Source organism: Equus asinus, chromosome 8 (genome assembly GCF_041296235.1).
Source record: "Equus asinus isolate D_3611 breed Donkey chromosome 8, EquAss-T2T_v2, whole genome shotgun sequence".
Taxonomy (NCBI): Eukaryota; Metazoa; Chordata; class Mammalia; order Perissodactyla; family Equidae; genus Equus; species Equus asinus.
Genome location: NC_091797.1, coordinates 20,312,244 through 20,331,536, shown reverse-complemented (window position 1 = coordinate 20,331,536; position 19,293 = coordinate 20,312,244). Strand labels below are relative to the sequence as shown.

The following is a 19,293-nucleotide window of genomic DNA, read 5'->3' as shown; positions in this document are numbered from 1 at the left end:
TTAGGTATTAACCCCAGCCTCCAAAAACAGTTATGATTTAAATTGACTCATGTCAGACGTGAAGACAGGCCATTCTATGGGATTATCCTGCAGCCAAATGTCCTGAGACAATGCTGGCACAACCTGCCCCTTCTTCATACTGAAATCCAGTCTCCCCACTTTAATGCTCTGGGAAGAGGAGACATTTCAGAAAGTCAGTTCATACTAAAACCACAGCTTTCTTCGGTTGTCCTCCGACTGCAAATGTTTCACATCAAGAGTATTTATTGGTAAGAGGTAAAAGGTCCCAATCCTAGTTCATTATAACCACGATCATCCTTTCACAGTCAAGTTATTTAATTTTTAAATCAAACAGGTGAATAACATTTTTCTTGACATGATGAGCTGATAGCTCATTAGAATCTTTAAAATAATTATTTCCCGTAACCAAATTTTGTTTGATGATTTAGATAATTAACTTCTTTAGACATTAACTTCTTTACACATCAAAGTCCTATCATTCCAATGCTTTATTTCCTTTCTGCCAGACATTTAAAAAAAAATGTTGGTTAAAAGCAGAAGCACTCAAGTCAATTTTCTCTAATAAATACAGTTAACATGGAACTGAAAACCTACTGTAATCTTCTCAATGGGTTAATGTCCTGCAGTTGTTTTAGCTTTCAAGTGAAATGCAGCTGTTTGCCATATTTTACAAAATGAATTCAGATGTGCAGATGGAGACCTAGATTATTTCAACATGCCACAGCTTAATGTGAACCCGAGGAGTAAGTTCATCTCTGATTAATACTTACATTTAAATCTGATCATCAAGCCAATAGCCAATACTATGTCACACCTGTAAAACTCCTGTTCCAGAGCAGAAAAATTAACTTCTTTCAATTTAAAACAACAGAATTTAAGGACATACCCCTTTCCTTAGAAAATACTGCAACAACAAAAAATTTAACTGTAATAAAGTTGTACATCACAAATGTGAATTAAACAAAAGTGTCAGCAACATGTTACTGGGTTTTTACTTATTGTTACTGGGTTTCTACTTATAGCTCATATTTTTGGTGACTAAATGACCAAAGAAAAAATACCATGAAACATCTTTAGCTTAAAATACCTCAAAGAGTTGAAAACTTTATTACTAGTTACAACACCCTCAAAAAAAAATCAAAATTTGGATTGTGAAATCATCTACCTATTTATTAAAAAATGGTAGAATCTTTTCCTATACCTTCTATTATATCACTGCTGAGAAAAGTTAACTCAAGCAGACCTATGTACTAATTCTGAGCATCTACAGAGTCTCAATTCCAATCATTCATAACCTGAACATCCCACATAGTATAAATAGAAAACTGTTAAAATCTGAACTTTTTCATTTTCATAGAACTCCAAAGGCAGGAAGCAATTATGGTTAAGCCAACACCATTATACACTGCCTTTTAGTTTTGTTGTAAAAAAAATTAAAAAACTCAAGTTACATCATGATCTAAATTTCTCCTGCTATGAAAAATAATACAAAATGATCATTCAATCACTGAGAATGCAAAAAATAAAAAATACAATGTACAAAATTTTAAAACATCTATACCTAGTGTTTGGGATAACACAACGGTAATTCCAATAAATTTATATATGCCCCATTTCCAGCGGATTTTGAAAGGTATAAAACTCAACTGTCCATTCAACTATCTGCTAAAACTGAAGTAACATGAATAATCCAAAGAACAGATGATTCACATATAATTTATAACTGTTTTGAAATCAACAGCAATTTTTCTGAAACTGCTAATTGTATTTTCCTAACTAAAATATCATTTGTATTCACTTACCATATATCAGATGAGTTCAGAACCTGAAATAACGCATCTACCATGGCACTTCCCACACTGCAGTGTAACCACTTCCTCTTCTTCAAGCTGCTAACTGCCTAAGGACAGGGCACTGCTTTATCTATAACTTTGATACCTAAGATACTGCCCTTCAGGGCGGATGCTCAGCAAATGCAGGGCGAATGGTATAAGAAAGAATACAAAGATAAGAAAGCGTCATCCCTGCCGTTGAGGAGCCCACAGCCTGCTGAAGTTAACAGATATGACCAATGGAATGACTTTAGAGAGAATGCACCAGATACTACGCAATAAGAGGGGAAACATCAGACCCATTCAATTATTATGAGAAACTGTACTGAGATTTAACACTTGTTACAATCTGAAAATAAATCATATTTAACCGCAGTTTTTAAAAAAACCAGATAAATGAATAGCAAATCCAAATTAATTACTCCTATCTCGCTGGATTACTGTTAAATGACGTAGGTGCAGAAGTGAAAGTACTTTGAAAATTATGAAGCACCATAAAGGGCAATACATGATCTAAGGAAACATTTTGTGTCACCGTTCATTGAGCAACTATTTTTCTTAAAACTACTGGAACAAGAGTAAGTACTTCCTAACCAAAATCAGTTTGATTCTAATTACTATGGATAAGAAGCTATAAATATTCATAAGGAATGCCTAATGATCAGAATGACAAGAGAACCACCATTTTAAAACAATTACCAAAGACTTCATATTCATAGACACAAAAACTCTTCCCTATAATATATATACTATTCCCTGGTATATTTTCCCACCACACCTGCTTCCCTGTCCACCATTCCCAGTTCTATAAGAGCAACACTACTCTTCAGTCACACGAAGTCAAAAACTCCAAGGCATTTTTGATTCCCCAGTCCCTTCCCTGCCTGTATCCAGACACTCTGGTCCTGGCATTTTCTCTTTTTAAAAATCAATTCTAAATCAATCCCCTCCTTCCCAATCTCACCTTAATCAATACCCTTACTACAGGATCTTTTAAACCCATCTCCCAGCTTTCTAATTAATTCTGCATATTACCTCCAGAGTACTCCTTCTAAAGACGTGTTACTCGTCTTCTCAGAAGCCTCCAATGGCTCTCCTTTGCCCAGACGACAAAATTCGTCTAACATCAGTCCCACGGGACCTCCCCAGCCTCCCTCCATGCAGCAATCAAATCAACCATTCTGTGTCTCCCTAACCACGCAGGGTTCTTCTGAACCTTGACCCTGCAGTCATCTCCACTCACAACACCTTTTGTTTCCTCTCCGCCTATCCAAACCAGTGGTCTACAAGAGCCCGACCTGAGCTCAGTATCTCCAAAGCCTTCCCAGACACTCACCCATCAGCAAGCCTCCTTTCTCTGACATCTAATTGTTTTAGTTTACTAATACTTTGGGTTTAACATTAAACGTTTTAGTGCATAGTAATTATTTTAGTTTATTAATAAACCTCTGCCCTATAATCTCTCCCCCAACTATTGGCAGATGACTGCACCTTCTACTTCACAGAGAAATAGAAGGCTTTTATTTAGCAATTCCCTCCACTCTCCTCTACCAAAGCCACTGCATCGTCTGGACTCCCTCCTCTTCCAACAAAGGCACCCTCGTATTTAAAGCCAATGCACCACCTGTGCTTTGGTTTGCTCGTTCATAACTATTTATCAGGGACCTACTACAGGCCAAACGCTGCGGTAAGAGCTGGGGTGTAGTAGTGACCAGGCTAGACAAAAAGAAACACATTCCAATGCAGGAGACAAGCACATAAGTACAATGTGAAAGAGGCACAGATACTCTGAAGACGAATTAAACAAGCTGATTTCAACCAGGAGATGACACTTAATACAGATCTGAACAAAGCCCAGGAGGGGGCTCTGGAGAACTTCAGGTAAAAAGAACAGTGAAATATCAACATCCTGAGGCCAGTGTGGCTAGAGTGAGGAGAACAAAGGGGATAAGGAGTAGAAAATAAGATCTGAGAGTCAGCAAGAGGCCAGATGACACAAAGCTCTGTCAGCCATAGGAGGTTAAATTTTAGTAAGTATAAAGTGAAGCTATTAGAGAATTGTGAAAAGGGAGGTGACCTGAAATGTTTTAGGTTTTAAGAAGATAACTCTGGCTGTGAGAATACACTATATACCATATACTGTATACTGTAAGGAAGCAAAGGCACAAGGAGACCAGTTAGAAAGTTACTGAAGTTGTATAAACAAAAGATGACAGGGGCCTGAATCAGTGTAACAAGTGGAGATGGTGGGAGAAGTCAGATTTCTGGAACGTACTTTGAAGGCAGAGCTGACTTGCTGATGGATTAAACACGGGATGTGAGAGAAGAGCAGTCAAGGATGACTCTGAAGCTTGGGGCCTGAGCAACTGGTTGAACAGTGGCACCATTTATTGAGATCAAGGAGACTGGAAAGGAAAAGAAACAGGAGTTCATTCGCGCCATGTTAAGTTTGAAACAACTATTCGACACTGGAGTGGAGATGAAATCCTGCAGAAGCTTTGTGACAGATGTTGTAAGGCAGGAAACTGAAATAAAAGTCATGGCCATGGGGTTTTTGTTAAGAAGGATAATTAATCAATAGAATAGAACTGGGTAATAAGGATCACCTAATCTCTCAAGTTCAGTTTCTCCATCTGTCAAGAACAATTTCTACCTGTCTCAGATGGATGTCATAAAGAAGACAGGGACTAAGGCATAGGGGGCACTCAAAAAACGTATCTGAATTGAAAGAAATATCAAAACACCTGGCAACTAAGAAAATTCCCAATTAGGCAGATATAAACCGTGTATTTACATATCCTAGTTGGCTACATGATCATTTTTTTTTTTAACCTACATAGGAGCCCAGTGACAGACTGCTCAGAAACACACAAAGTTCTATTGTTACATTTTTCTTCTTTAGTCTCATGTTAACATAGGTTTCTATTCCATGTGCTCTCATATCCAGTACTCTCTCCTACGGAAACTGAGTTTCAAAAAAAAATTTTATTCTTTGCAAAAATGGTCCTTAAAGAGCAGTGCAAATGTGCCAGCCAGATCATCCTAAAATAAAATACTTAACATCCAAACCCTGACAAAATGACAAGCTTACTTTTCCAATGCTGAAGCACTGTGTTTTCACATAAAATATTACATAATTGAGTGACTTAATGGTTAACTTTTCAGATATGTGCAAAGTTTTGGAATCAGTTATACTTCTAACAGTAAGAGGTAAGTGTATTTGACAAGGATGTCAAAAAAGGAGCAGATTTCTTAAACATCCAGATCCTCCTCTAGTCTAGATCCACATTTTAGAAATATTAAACCTTATGAGAACTCCATATTAAATATAAACAATTCAATAAAATATCTGATTTGGTTAAAAACATAGTTCATGTGACAAAAAGAAAAAGGAATGGGAAATTTACTGTAAGCATGTAAAAACTACGTGAATCTCTATAAGCATCTGGGAGTTTATCAAGGGTTTTTCACCCATATTCACTCACATTTTTTGACAATCACCCTACAAGGCAAGCATTTCCCCCCCACCAATGAGGAAGCTAAGAGTAAAAATACTAAGTGAAGGTCACAAATCTAACAAACAACAGGCTTTGATCCTAACTAGCTGATAACCTGAAATATTCAGTCAATCTACATACATATTTTAACAAAAATTCACCGATCTTCTCCCATTTTAGTACCTTAGTTTTTTCATTTGTAAAAGATGCCTACCACCTTTAACAGACAAAAATACCATGGAATTACTGAGAAGCTGTACATGTAGTAGTCAGGACGCTTGTCATTAAGTTATCTTAGAGATTGATGACCTTAAAAGTTAAGTTTGGGGCCAGCCCCATGGCCGAGTGGTTAAGTTCACACACTCCACTTCAGGGACCCAGGGTTTCGCCAGTTCAGATCCTGGGCATGGACATGGCACCGCTCATCAGGCCACGCTGAGGCGGCGTCCCACACAGAAAATAACCAGAGGCACTCACAACTAGAATATACAACTATATACCGAGGGGCTTTGGGCAGAAGAAGAAAAAACAATAATAATAAAAAATAAGAAGATTGGCAACACATGTTAGCTCAGGTGTCAATCTTTAAAAGTAAATAAATAAAAGTTAAGTTCAGGAATTCTTTGCTAAAAGTAAATCTTAGGCAAATGGATAAACAACTACAACAGACAAAAGTATAACTACACAAATCGGTGGGAGTGGGATCAAAGACATCAGAGGTTCAGAAGCACAGTTTACAAATCACTAATTTCATCCAAATCCCTCATTTTTCAGGTGAGGAAACTGAAGTCCAGAGGGGTTTCTTGAACTGCCCAAGGACACATCACTATTTAGTGATACAGGTGGGACTAAAACTGAGGTCCCCTGACTCCCGGTTGAGTTTTTCTCCTAACCCACAAGAAACATAAAATAAAAGCTTACCGTAATTAACTCACAAGACTTCCAGATGTGTCTGTCATAGTGAACTTTGGTGTGAAATATCTGCCTATGCCAACTCACAGGTTAGCAGCAAAGAGCTGGAGTCTGGAGGTCAAACACAGACTCTAACCCCATGTGACCTTGGGCAAGTCACATCACCTCCCTGTCTCAGTTCCCTGATCTTTAAAATGGAGATTACAAACACCCGCCTCGTAGGTTACATGAGGCTAAGTAAATACAGCACTTAGGACAGTGCCTGATACATGGAAAGCACCCCATCCGTGAGGAGGAGGAGGCGGGGAAGGAGGAGGGAGAAGATCCAAGCAGAAGTACAGCTTCTTGAAAATGTATCATGAAACAAGTATATTCTCAGAGAAAGAATGTTATGATTAGGAGCAGTCTTTTAAAGATTCAAAAATAAATAATATGAGTAAAGCGAAAGATACAGGATTCAGTCATAAAACCTCTACAGCATTTAAAACAGCAAAAGTACACTTCAGGATTTTAAAATATTTATATTTGCATAGTATTTTACAATTTATAAAATGCCCTCACAGAAATTATTTCAATTTACTGCCCTATGAATTCAATGAACACAGCATTTTTTCAGCAACTGCTACATACCATATGCCAGATAGCGTGCTATTTTCACATTCATTACCTCATTTAACCTTCACTATCCATTAACTATCAGCCAGATATTATCAAATGCAGTGGTATAAAGCAAAATTGACAGATCTGTTCCAGAAAGTAAAAATCTCATCAGCATACCTGTTAAGTGGGATTGACATGTTTGGATAAATAATGAGATACAGCACTTAACACAATGGAAGGAGCACTTCGAGCACCCACGGAAATGCTGGGTCTCCCTTAGCAGTGGCATGGACTTGTTTTGTGTACAGAATATACTGTAACCAGATCAATAAAGCACCACTACTGTGACTCACAGTATTATTTGTCAAAGGGACCAATCTTGGGTAACGGTGCCTATTATACTTTATTTATGCTGTTTCACATATTAAAATACACAACAATTTTTGCAGGTTTAGGGTTAGTCTTTACTGGAAGTAGCAGGTAGACAAGTTGAGACAAAAACAATTAAACAATGTTTGTAAAACAAGACAACAATCGATATAATTCTCATCTGAAGCCTCCAACAATCCTGAGAGGAGGTGGGATGAGGTTAGGTACTAATTCCATTTTACTCATGGGGAAGCTGAGGCTCAGAAAAGTTAAATACCTTAACGGAAATCACAAGGAGAGAATATGGCAGAAAAGGGCTAAACCTAGGGATTTGGAATTAGTTTTAAGCGCTCTTTGCATCTATGCGCAGTGCCTCTCAGAACATTAATATCTCTTCCAGATCTGTTATTCAAAAACCTTCAGGCTAGAGCAGCTAATATTCATTGAGTACTTCTATGTGCTTCGATGTACCCAACTCTGCACCCAACACGTCACATGGGTTACCTCATTCAACCCTTAGCAAAGTGAGGACTCGAACCAAGTGTGTTTGACTCTCAATAAAATATTTTATCCATTACAGGATAAACTCAAATTAATACAATAATGCATTTGGCTGAATTATTTTTCTCTACTATTTTGGTGAACTATACGCAAAATCCTTCTTTAACATTCTAACACATAATAAGCAGATCTCTGACTGACTTCACTATTCAATCTCTCCATAAAATAAAACGGATGTTATTTTCAACAAAATCTTTTTCAAAAAGAATAGTCAATATTCTGATGTGACTGACACAGGCTTTCTTTGCAGCCTCCTATACCAAAAGATCATTTTTTGAGAGAGAACCAAAAATCAAGCTGCCCAAGATTTCTATCCGATTATAAGGAGAAGAGGAAAATTTCTGAATTACCAGTGGCTTAAATGGACAGGTCACCTGCTGGCCTCACTCCAGATATCTCAACTATTATTTAAACACATAAGCAACTTTGTCACTACTTTAAAGCAAGTACATTTCCGAACCCACAATATAGTTAATCCTACTAAAATTACATATTACAAATTTCAGCAACCCTAAAAGTAGGATAACCCTATTATTATGTGGTCCCAACTGGGACATTTGTGAAAGTGAAAGGGGCTCTATTAATAATCATGCCGGGACAAACAGGCTCTAAAAACATGATGGTCCCAGAAAAAGTGGGGTATACAGTTACCCTACATAACAGCAACTCATTTCGATTTGTACAGTATGGGCTATTCTCTGCATATACTTAATTCACAAGCTTTAAGTTTCTGTTCTAGATCTAACAATTATCTTCAGCCTTGAGACTAAGGACACCATTTTGCAGACATCGGGCCAGAGTTAAGGGTACTACCTATAAATAAAGGTTTTTAAGTTTTATTTTCAAGCTTAACTTTATAAACATTTGCTTGAAAAAGAAAAAAACACCTACATATTTCAAAGAAAGTAATTGTGCGAAATATCACGAAATTTCAGATTTATCTCTTTAAAACCACAAAACTACTTCTAAAAGGTCCTGATGTTCAAAGGTTATTATGATAGTTGATCAAATTGTTTTATTATGCCAAAAGTCAAAAAAAAAAAATAGAAAAAGTTTCAGGAATAAAAGAGTTGAAAAGTTTTCACTGAAAACTACCCAAAGTGATAAAAGATAGCAGAAACCCCTGGTCACAATACAGCACAATAATGATTAAAGGAAACTCCTGTTACTATTGTTATGGCTCTCCAAATGAATCTGGCATTAGCTGTACAACCTAGGGGTCAAAAGAATGCTTTGCTTTAATTTGTCAAGCTGTAAATAAGTACTAACAGACCCATGCTTTGAACTATAGTATTTGAATGAGAGGCATTATTTGAATATAATTACAATTCCCTAAGGCAATAAATGTTCCAATAGTTGGCTTCTCTGACTTAAAACTCAACCAAATCAAGAACCGGAAGGGGCCTCACAGTCCAGTCTCAAAGCTCTAGACCTATGCTGTCCAGTAAGGCAGCCACTAGCCACATGTGGCTATTTATACTTAAATTAATTAAAATAAAATTAAAAATTAAGTTCCTCAGTGCACTATTCACATTTCAAACGCTCAAGAGCCACGTGTGTCTAGGGGAGACCATATTGGGACAGCACAGACTAAAGAATATTTTCCATCATGGCAGAAGGTTCTATTGGACAGTGCTGCTCTAGACCTAGACGGCTCTAGATGTTTGCTTGAATATTCCCAGAGACAAGAAACTTGCAATAGCACAGTGAAGTGCATTCTATATTTTCAAAGTACTGTCAAGAAATCGTTCCTCACATTCAGTCAAACCCAGCCTCTCCGGGACATCCATCAGAAATGCCACCTGTTCTGTCCTCAATTTGGTCTTCGAGTAAATCTTTGCAGATCTAACCTAATTCCACTTCCAAAGTTCCGCCCCTCACACATACTAAGACCCTAGGTCCTCTCCTCCCAGATAAATATATACTCATTGCTTCCGAAAGAAACGGCTGAAAGTTTCTATCAGCCTCATGGAGTTACGCTCGTTTATCCACGCGTACAGTCACAACAGATGTCCGGGATCGTCTGGGAGCGTCAGATATTACATTCCACCGCCCCTATAAATCCACTCTCGCTTGTCAAACCAAGAGTCTTGATTTTCAATTTAAAAGAAAAGGTCACAGTCATTCTGAATTTCTTAAAACATGGAGAACTGAAATTAATCAGTTAAGTAACTGATCAGTGGCTGGCGCTGTTGTAGTCATTTAACGTGTCCATCCTCACATCATCCTCACACTGTGAGCTAGGCTATTATTATCCCCATTTTACAGACCAGAACATCCAGCCAAAGAAGACGGGCTAAATAATTTCCCCAGGGGTCACAGAGGTGGGCTCCCCCAGAGAGAACGGAGCCCATTCTGCCCTTATTCTGGACGCTGCACTTGTACTAATGCTACCTAACTCTTCTTCCACGCTGCCCATAAGGCGACAATTTCCCGCTTTAAGGACTCTTCCCCCAAAGCAGTCCCCAGATGACGCGCGGCAGGCGCTCCCTCACACCCCCGGCCACGCCGGCCCTGCCCGCCGGCCGGCTCCGCGCGCCCCACGCCCACCCCCCGGCGGGGAGGAGTCAGCGGCCGAGGCCACCCTCCGCGGGGACCCGGGCGCCGCGCCGGGCCAGCGCCTCACGCGACCGGCCTCCTTCAGCCCTCGAGCGCCACCGCCAAGGACTCCCCCGCGGCCGCCCCCGGCGGGGGCCAGGGCGGGGCCGGCGACACGGGGCTCGCCGCGCGGCGTCCTTCCCCGTCCCCAGCCCTCTCCCCGCTGCCCCGCGCCGCCCTCCGCGCCCCCTACAACCTCTGCTTTAAGAACACTTGTAGGCACGGCGGCGCGTCCCGCGTGGAGACTGTGGGGGTAGAGATGGTGCGGTTTCTGCTGCTGCGGCCCGGGACACGCTTGGAAAGGGGCGGGGTGGGGGGCTCAGAGTGTCGACACGGAGAAGGTGGCTGCACTGGGGCGGAGGGGGGCGCAAGATGGCGTGAGCCCGACTCTCGGTGGGGCGGGGGCTGCGGAGACGGAGGAGGGAGCGCTACCGACGCCCCCGCCACTGGCGGCGCGGGCGCTGGCGCATGCGCGCTCGGCCAGGTGGCGCGCCGGCTGCTTTCCCGAGCGAGCCACTTCCGCCACGCTCGCGGGGGGCGGGGCGTCGTGCGGCTCGCTGGCGGCTGCTTTCCCGGCGGCGGCGGCGGCGGCGGCGGCGGCGGCTACTGGGAGAGAAGGGATGAGCTGAGGCGCGGAGGTGTGCGAGGGCCAGGCTTCCTTAGAAGTGGAGCTGAGAGGGCTAGGATTTTCGAGGGATTCGGTGGCCGACGCAGGAAGCTTGTTTTCAACTTCAGGGCAGAGACCGGCCCTTGGAATTGGGCCAGGAATTGGGGTGAACCGAGGTCTTGGCCGGATTGTGCTTTTAGAATGGTGAAGGGAAACGGAGAAATCAGAAAGACCCGCTTCCCCAAAGCACCGAGGGTCGTGATGTGGACATGGAGCCCCTCCCGGGATCCAGAAGCACCAGCCCTTCCGCAGGCTCTCGCACCCCATCCCACCCCACGATGCCCCTGCACAGTCGTTGGAGGCGGTGGGAGGCTATGGTCCGCAATTTCCTCCCGCCCCCGACTCATTTTACCAAGCTCAGGCGTTTAAAGACCACGTTTTTATTATTGAAACCTTTTTCTATCTCAAAGTCTTTTATGAGTGATATGATATTTTTCCTTAGGATGTTGGCCTGTTCCTCTTTTTGAAATCTTGCACTCCCACTGTTGAACTGTGCATCCTGTCCTCTGACATTTGAGTGTTACACATGTAGTTCTTACGTAATACAGTCGTACGACAATGATTTCGATTGCTTTCACTCTTTATATTATGTGAAGTCTTGTTGTTTATATTTTTAGTGTTGTTTCAGCTGCTTAGGGAAGAAACCTGGCTTATCCATGCTTATGTCGGCTCCTAAGACGTCAAATATTATAAAATATAGAGATTCAACTACTAACTTTCATCACATCTTTCTAAGCAGTACTGCTTCGGTTATTTTCTTGTCTATGAATATTTGTGTTCTGAAATAATCCGTTCCTTCCTCCTTTTTGCTTACATTGTTTAAAATAGCAACTTATTTGGTTATTTCCTCTGTGGATTGTAGTTGAATCTTCTGTTAATTTTGTGTTTAGTTCTCTGTAATCTCCCCTACACTTCAGTATTTGCCAAATACTTAAAGTTCCAAAAGGTTAAATATATTTAGGAGGTAAAAGTTCACCATAATGTGTAAATCAGGGCCCAGTTCAATGCTGGGCAAAGTGTAGAGTGGAAGGGAGAGTGACAATGAGAGACAATTGGCCTAATTTCTTACAAAGGAAGACTGGTTTATACAATGGTTGAGAAGGCCTTTCAAGTACATTACCAAGAAAATTCAGAGAAAAATTAATATTAGATCTAATGAAAGATAACCTGAAGCAGATCATTTCAATTAAAATTATGTTCAATTAATGTTGCCATAGTGGTTCTTGCATAGGCGTTTTACCTGCATCACATGGAGGCCAGATTTGACCTAGTGTTTCCGAATAGAGCCCAGATCTTACTCTCAGGCTACTGGTGTCTAGCTTACATATAATCACACACAACGGGAGTTAATGAAAGTGAGCTATGGAGAAAGGAAACTGAGTTAAACAAGACTCTGGTAGAGAGAGCTCAAAAATTCACTCTTAGGAAATTGTGAATTGTGCTGTTGGCAGAGATCTTAGCTTTGAAGTCACGTCAGTTATCCTAGTGTTCCTACCTCCTGGAATCTATTAAAATTCATTTTTAAAAAGTTTGATTTAGTTATGATTTTGTTTGTAGTTTGAGGGCACTGCTGTACACAAAGGCTCAGAAATATTTTCCATTAGATTAATATCAAATATCCTAAACTATCAACACTACCAGGATATCTTAATTATGATAAAGCTAAAACAATGAAGCTGTTGCGGCAATTAAGACATTGATGACTACCACCTCTCTGAAAAATACAAGATTTCCAAAGCATGTGGAGAAAACATATCAGGAGACCAAATGAATTCATCACACCACAAAAATGTCTCCATCCCTCGAAAAAAGCCGTTAAAGGAAAACGAAGCATTGTTGCTGTAGACGTTCAAATTCCTCTGGGATAATAACTTCATATAGACCCACCAGTGCAAAGAGAAAGTACACATATCTAAGTAAAAGTGCTCTGTGGCATCTTTTAAAGATGACTAGATTAGGTAATAAAAGAAGCCCTAATTCTCATGAGACTAGCAGAAGCCATACCTAATATGGAACCATCTCTGTGATAAAGTGGGTTCCTCTCATGGGGATGCTATGGGGCCAGTTCACTTCAGGTGACCTGCAAATTCTTACTCTCTTGTGATCCTTGACTCGTTTACTAGGATACTTGTGGAGGCTTTTTCTTTTCCTATTTGTCAGTTATTTTATCCTTTGCTATATTTGCCTTAGATTTCTAGCATGTGTATAGTAACCATGGAAATAAACCGTATAGAACTGCATATTGTTATACAACAGGGAAGGGATATGGAACGAGACAAAGCTCAGGAGGAATGGGAGAATGGTAATGTCTAAATCAGGCAAGCAGCATGGGCCTCACTGAGAAAAGTGGCATTTGAATTATGACTTGCAGAAGGTGAAAGAGAGAACTGCAGATATCTAAAGAAAGAGCATTCCAGAGCCAGCCCTGATGGTCTAGTGGTTAAAGTTCGGCTGTCTCACCACTTTGGCAGCCGGGTTCGTTTCCCAGTCGTGGAACCACAGCGTTTGTCTGTCAGTGGCCATGCTATGGCAGCGGCTCACATAGAAGAACTAGAAGGACTTACAACTAGGATATACAGCCATGCCCTGGGGCGTTAGGGAGAAAAAAAGAAAAAAAGAAGAGCATTCCAGACAGAGCAACCTATGCCAAGGCCCTGAAGTGGGAACAGGCCTGGTAAGTTGCAAGAATGGCCAGGAGGCCATTTTAGCTGAAGCAGAGTGACCCAGAAAGAAAATAGTGTAATGTGATTCACAGAGGTACCAGGAGACCAAATGGTGGAAGGCCTGTATGCCTGGGACTGGAACACTGTTAGCAGAGGATTGGCATGATGTGATTTAGGCTTTAAAGTGATTACTCTGGCTGCCAAGTTGAAAATGGTCTGTAGAGTAGCAGTTCTTATTGCAGTAAACCAGGCAAGAGATGATGGTAGCTTGCACTAGAGTTATTACAGTAGACGCCATAAGACATGGTTGGATTCTGGATATATTTTGAAAATAAATACAATTTACTGACAGATTGGATTTGGAGTCCTAGAGAAGGAGAAGAATCAAGGATGACTCTAAAGTGTTCTGAGAAACTGGAAAAATGAATTTGCCGTTAACTGAGATGGGAAAGACTGGAGATAGAGTATGTTGGGTGGGTGTAAGAGACAAAGAATTCAATGTTAGGAATAAATAAGTAATTAAGTACAGTATTTGTATTATCTTTAATGTTTTTGCCATAAGTAAGTTTTTATGGAAATGAAGGAAAGTTTGTAACTTTTTATAACACTTTAATTAATTTCTAATCCTGCTCACATAATAGAGGCCCACCTAGACCTGTCTAACATATGTCAGGGAATGTTTTACTTTTGTTTTAGGAAAGGGTGAGGAAAGTTAAATGTTCCCTTGTTAAAAAAAATTTTGTTTTAAATAAATAACTTCTTTTTTTGGTTTATCAATACCTAACAGTAAGTGGAGAATTCAGTCGAGACAAATAGACAGAAACATCCAGTTCCCCAAAGTATTTTCATTGAACTGTTTAGATGTAAAACTGGATCTATTTCAGTGAATTATTTGAACAACTGCCTCCATTTTCTATTACACATATACATTTATTTTTCTATTTCAATGGAAACAGGGCCAAAAATTAATCAGTGCCATGAATGTAATAAGCCACAGTATGGCTAATGCAATTCCTGGTTCACACTCTAAAGCTGGGTGCGATAAACCTGTTTTGACTAAGGTCAATGGTTAAATAATGATGGAGGAACTATACCAACAGATTTGACCAAGTTACTTCCTTTTTTTTTTTTTGGCCTTTCATAGATGCAGTATAAGCTGTATTTTCTCTTTCCAGAATATATTAAAAACAACCTCATTAACTCAGTCAGTTATAGTTAAAAAAATATGGGCTCTGCTGCCACTTATAAGCCATAACACCCTGCGCAAATTATTCAACCTCTCAGAAAATAAGTGTAAATATTGCACTATACAATAGGTATAAGAATACCTATGTGGTAGGGTTGTTATCAAGATTTAAATGAAAAGTTCCTGACACGTTGAAAATGTTCAATTATAGTTATAGTTATTATTGTCTTCCAGTTTTTAATTAGCGTTGAGTACTTTTTATGATGTTTATATTTTAGATGCATTAGACATGGGAATAAATTAAACACAAAATCCTATCTCAAGTATTAGGGTTTTACTTTTTCTGAATTCAATAAATATGTCGATATGACAAATACTCTTTTAACAAACATTTATTGAGGACCCATTAAGTACACCAGTCATTAGGCCTTGGACACAATGATAGATAACATAGTTTATGCCCTCCAAAAGACTCCTTACTGATAAATTTAGGAGGGCCAAAGGTATATAAACAAGAGCAAAGGTGCTATGATAAAATGTAACCCAGATGTTAGCTGAGATCTGCCTGACTTCTAAGCTCTAGGTTAGGATTGGCCTGAGCCTCCATGCCACCTCGTCTGCAAGCCCAATGCCCAACCCAAGATTTCTTCGTATTTTGGGGGAGCTAATGTTCTCATCGCCCCCTCTTGCTCTGAACTTCTGCATATGCTAAATTCGTGAAGTTCATGGATGATCTGCCAATTGTCCTTATTCCACAAACATCTACTCAGATGTGGAACTTAGCCATGTTCCTAGATTTCACCCAAAAGCATTTTCACAAAGCTCTGTGCGGGGACAGCAGATTTTACCAAAGTTTTGAGATGAAGAAAGGGAGTTTACATCAAAGAAACACAGTTTACAAGTAAATGCCTATTCTATTCTTAAAAGCCGTCCTGCCACATGCCGTGCTTCTCTACGATGCCCCCTTTTCTTCTTTCTATTCTGTCCTTCTCTGTCTTCCCCACCTACAAATTCCTATTTATTTATAATGCTAAGTATTTTGGTTACCTTTTTTCTTTTCTTAGACTCCAGCAGCCCCAGTCTTTGAAGACTTACTGGCCTTCAAAGCAGTTTATTAATATATTTTCTTAAACAATTTGGAGATCATTTCCTTCCAAACCACCAGCTGTAGTATAAATTATTTCCTTTCTGTATGTGCAGATTATAGCACCGATACAAAGTAGGGAGTAGACATTTGAGGGCAGTAAGTGTTCACTGGGCAGAAAAACTTGTCAAGGAAGGCAACCTCTCTGACTCTCAGTTGCCTCAGAAAATAAGGATGATATAAACTTCAAAGTCTTGTTGTGAGGATTACATGAGACTGTATGTAAAGTGCCTGGCACATAATAAGCATATAATAGACGTTTATTATTATTACTATTGAGAAGATGCCATTACAGTATTGAACAGTCTTGAACAGTGAGTAATAGTTGAACAAAATGAGGAGGGATAATCTAGGCAGAGAGAGCAGCATGAGCAAAGCCACAGTATGTTAGAGGGAACTGGAAGGAGTCTAGCATGATGAGATCATAAGGAGTAAGAAAGGAAGCCAGAAACTTGGTACGGGCCAGATAAAGAAAGTCTTGTGCATCATGTTAGGGAATTTGGACTTTATTTAATAAAACCTGGGGAGCCTTGGAAATATGGGGTTTTTTAATGTAATGACACAATTAAATTTGTCTATTAGTAAGTTGACAGTAACATGCAAGAAAGGTGAAAGGTGGAAGGGTGAAAAATTGGAAGGAGCTACCAGTTCAGGAAAGAGATGATATGGGCTAGAGCTATGTCAAGAGATTAGGAAATGATAAAAGGTGACAAGTAAGAGAAATACTAAGGAAGTATAACTTAAAGGACTTAGTTACTGGCAAGATATGAGGATAAGAGTAAGGCAAAGATGGAACCCAAGGATGATTCCAAGGCTTCTCAACTTACTGAGTGGCAGGTTAGACCTGTTGAGTTTAAGGTGACCATTCAAAATTTCAGGTGGCTATAACCAGTAGTAAAGTGGGCTATTCAGACAGAATGGTGGAAATAGAAGCTAGAATAAAGTCAGAAATCCAAGAGAGTCCATGGACATTTAGATTTGGGAAGCAGCAGCATACAGCATATAGCATTTCACACACATTACTTAGATGTGGAATTTAGCCCTGTTCTTAGATTTGGCCTAAAAGTGTTCTCACAAGGATCTGCATGGGGGCCATCTGAAGCCAAGGGAGTCAGTGAAATGCCCAAGAGAGCGTACACAGAACAAAGGGGTGAGTCAAAGATTGGATTCTAAACACCCACATTCAATAGGAGAGGGAGAGGAAGGGCCTACAAAGAGCACTGGAAAGGTAGTGGTGTCATAGAAACCAGGAGATCAGAGAGTTTCAAAGAGAGAGATTAACAGTACTAAAATGAGAATTGAGTTAATTGGAGTTAGCTAGTTCAAAACGACCTTTGGCAAAGCAGCTTCAATAGAGTGGTAGGATTAGAAACTTGATTATAGTGACTTGATAAGAAGTTGAGAAATCAAGTGTGTTGTTCTTTCCAAGAACTTGGCCTGTGAAGAAGAAAGTGAGTAGCTAGAGAAACATCCAGGGTCAAAGGAGATATTTTCAAGATCAAGGACTTGAACTTGTTTATAAGCATTGGAGAAGAAGCTGGTAAAGAGGGAAAGATTGAACACTTGAGATAGAAGAGGGCCAATGACAAAATCTCGAGGATGAAAAGATGGCATTAGATCCTGGAAGAGATGTGAAGGTTTTTGATCAAGAGTCCAGGAAGTGGGATGAGCCTTAAAATAGAAAAGGGATAGACTGGAAGAAAGGAATAAGAACTTGAGGCACTTCATACCCAATGACCCCAACTTTCCTTGTAAGGTAGGAAAGTGGGGATACTGAAAAAGTGGAGATGATGGTGTAAAACAGGTATAAATTGCTAAAGTTTTGTTGAACCACTGTTGGGAATGAGAGAGAGATAACCAAGGACTTATTAAATTGAAGATTTGCAGAGTATAGAGCAGTGGTCCTCAGAGTATGGCTGCAGCACCTACATCTTGTTCGAAATGCAAATTTAGGCCCCACCCCACCAACAGAATCAGAAACTCAAGGGGCGGAGCTCAACAATCTGCTTTAATAACCCTGCATGTGACTTTGAGGTTCACTGATGCTTGAGAACAACTTCCACAGAACTTGTGACTTCCCCCAACTAGCAAGCAAACTATACTACTCTACCACATTCTAGTCATTTGCTAGTTACATTTTCCATATTATAGTAAAATATATTTATCCAGAACTATATGCTTAAGAGTTTTAAAAACGCTACTAGTTTCCCTCTGGAAATGTGTGTCATACAAGATTAAAAATTCTAAACAAAGAGAATCTTATCTTCCAAGTTTTACAAAGCAAATACTATAAAACATTTTTGCCTCTCTACTCAATTTCTACATTTATAATAGAGAAATAATAAAATTGTTGTTCACTGCATCGAAAGTATTCAGTAACTCGCTGTATAGTAGCAGTTCTCAAATTATGCTCCTACGCTAGTATCATCCATTTTAACTAAATAATAGTCGTCGTTTCTCAATTCATGGGGAGAAGGTTTATGAATTGAATTTTCTCAATTTTAAATTATTCTCATAAATTTTTCTTAAACTTTTGGCCCTTGCAACCGCTTATCTTTCAACAAATGCTAATAGATTACAAAATAAGTGAACAAATAGTACATGAATATTAATGAAACTTGAAGTTAGCCAGTCATGCTTAGTTCAATAGTTTCTCTATAATTGGACACATGTCTGTGACTGATTTTTATATTACATACCAATAGTACAGTCATTTTCTAAAGATTGGCACCTAAGCTAACATCTGTTGCCAATCTTCTTTTTTCTTCTTCTTCTCCCCACAGCTCCTCTGTACATAGTTGTCTGTTCTGGTTGTAGGTCCTTCTGATTCTGCTATGTGGGATGCCACCTCAGCATGGCTTGATGAGCGATACTAGGTCTGCATCTGGGATCCAAACCAGCAAACCCTGGGCTACAGAAGCAGAGCAAGCGAACTTAACCACTCGGCCATGGGGCAGCCCCATACAGTCATTTTCTACTACCATTGTTCCAACAATGTTGCCTTTGCTCAAATATTTGGAACCTAACTTGGAACTACTTTCAAGATCTGGGGGATGTTCTTTTAAATACCCTAAACTATGGAAAGCCAACAGTCATTGTCTCAAAGGATCTTAAAGACTTATTTTATAGGCAAATAGGTAGATGGGTGATTAGGCTGATTTATTCAGGTATGCCTTGCTTTAAGAAATATGACATAATATGTGGAAATCCATATTTAATATCCATAGGTCCACATAGCAGATG

General features: G+C 39.8%; 2 protein-coding genes across 13 annotated transcripts in view; one reads left to right on the top strand and one right to left on the bottom strand.

Annotated features, from left to right (window-relative positions):
* The window catches only part of SUPT3H (SPT3 homolog, SAGA and STAGA complex component), a 467,896-nt gene extending 457,000 nt beyond the window's left edge, over nt 1-10,896 (bottom strand). For 6 of the 7 annotated variants that reach the window (XM_044776797.2, XM_070514825.1, XM_070514824.1 and 3 more), the window contains exon 1: nt 10,587-10,896. The gene's annotated coding sequence lies outside the window, so the exon portion shown is untranslated. The remainder of the gene's footprint in view (nt 1-10,586) is intronic. The other variant, XM_070514826.1, reaches the window with a different exon arrangement.
* Nucleotides 1-19,293, top strand: part of RUNX2 (RUNX family transcription factor 2) — a 315,890-nt gene that overhangs the window by 41,013 nt on the left and 255,584 nt on the right. The window lies entirely within an intron of this gene.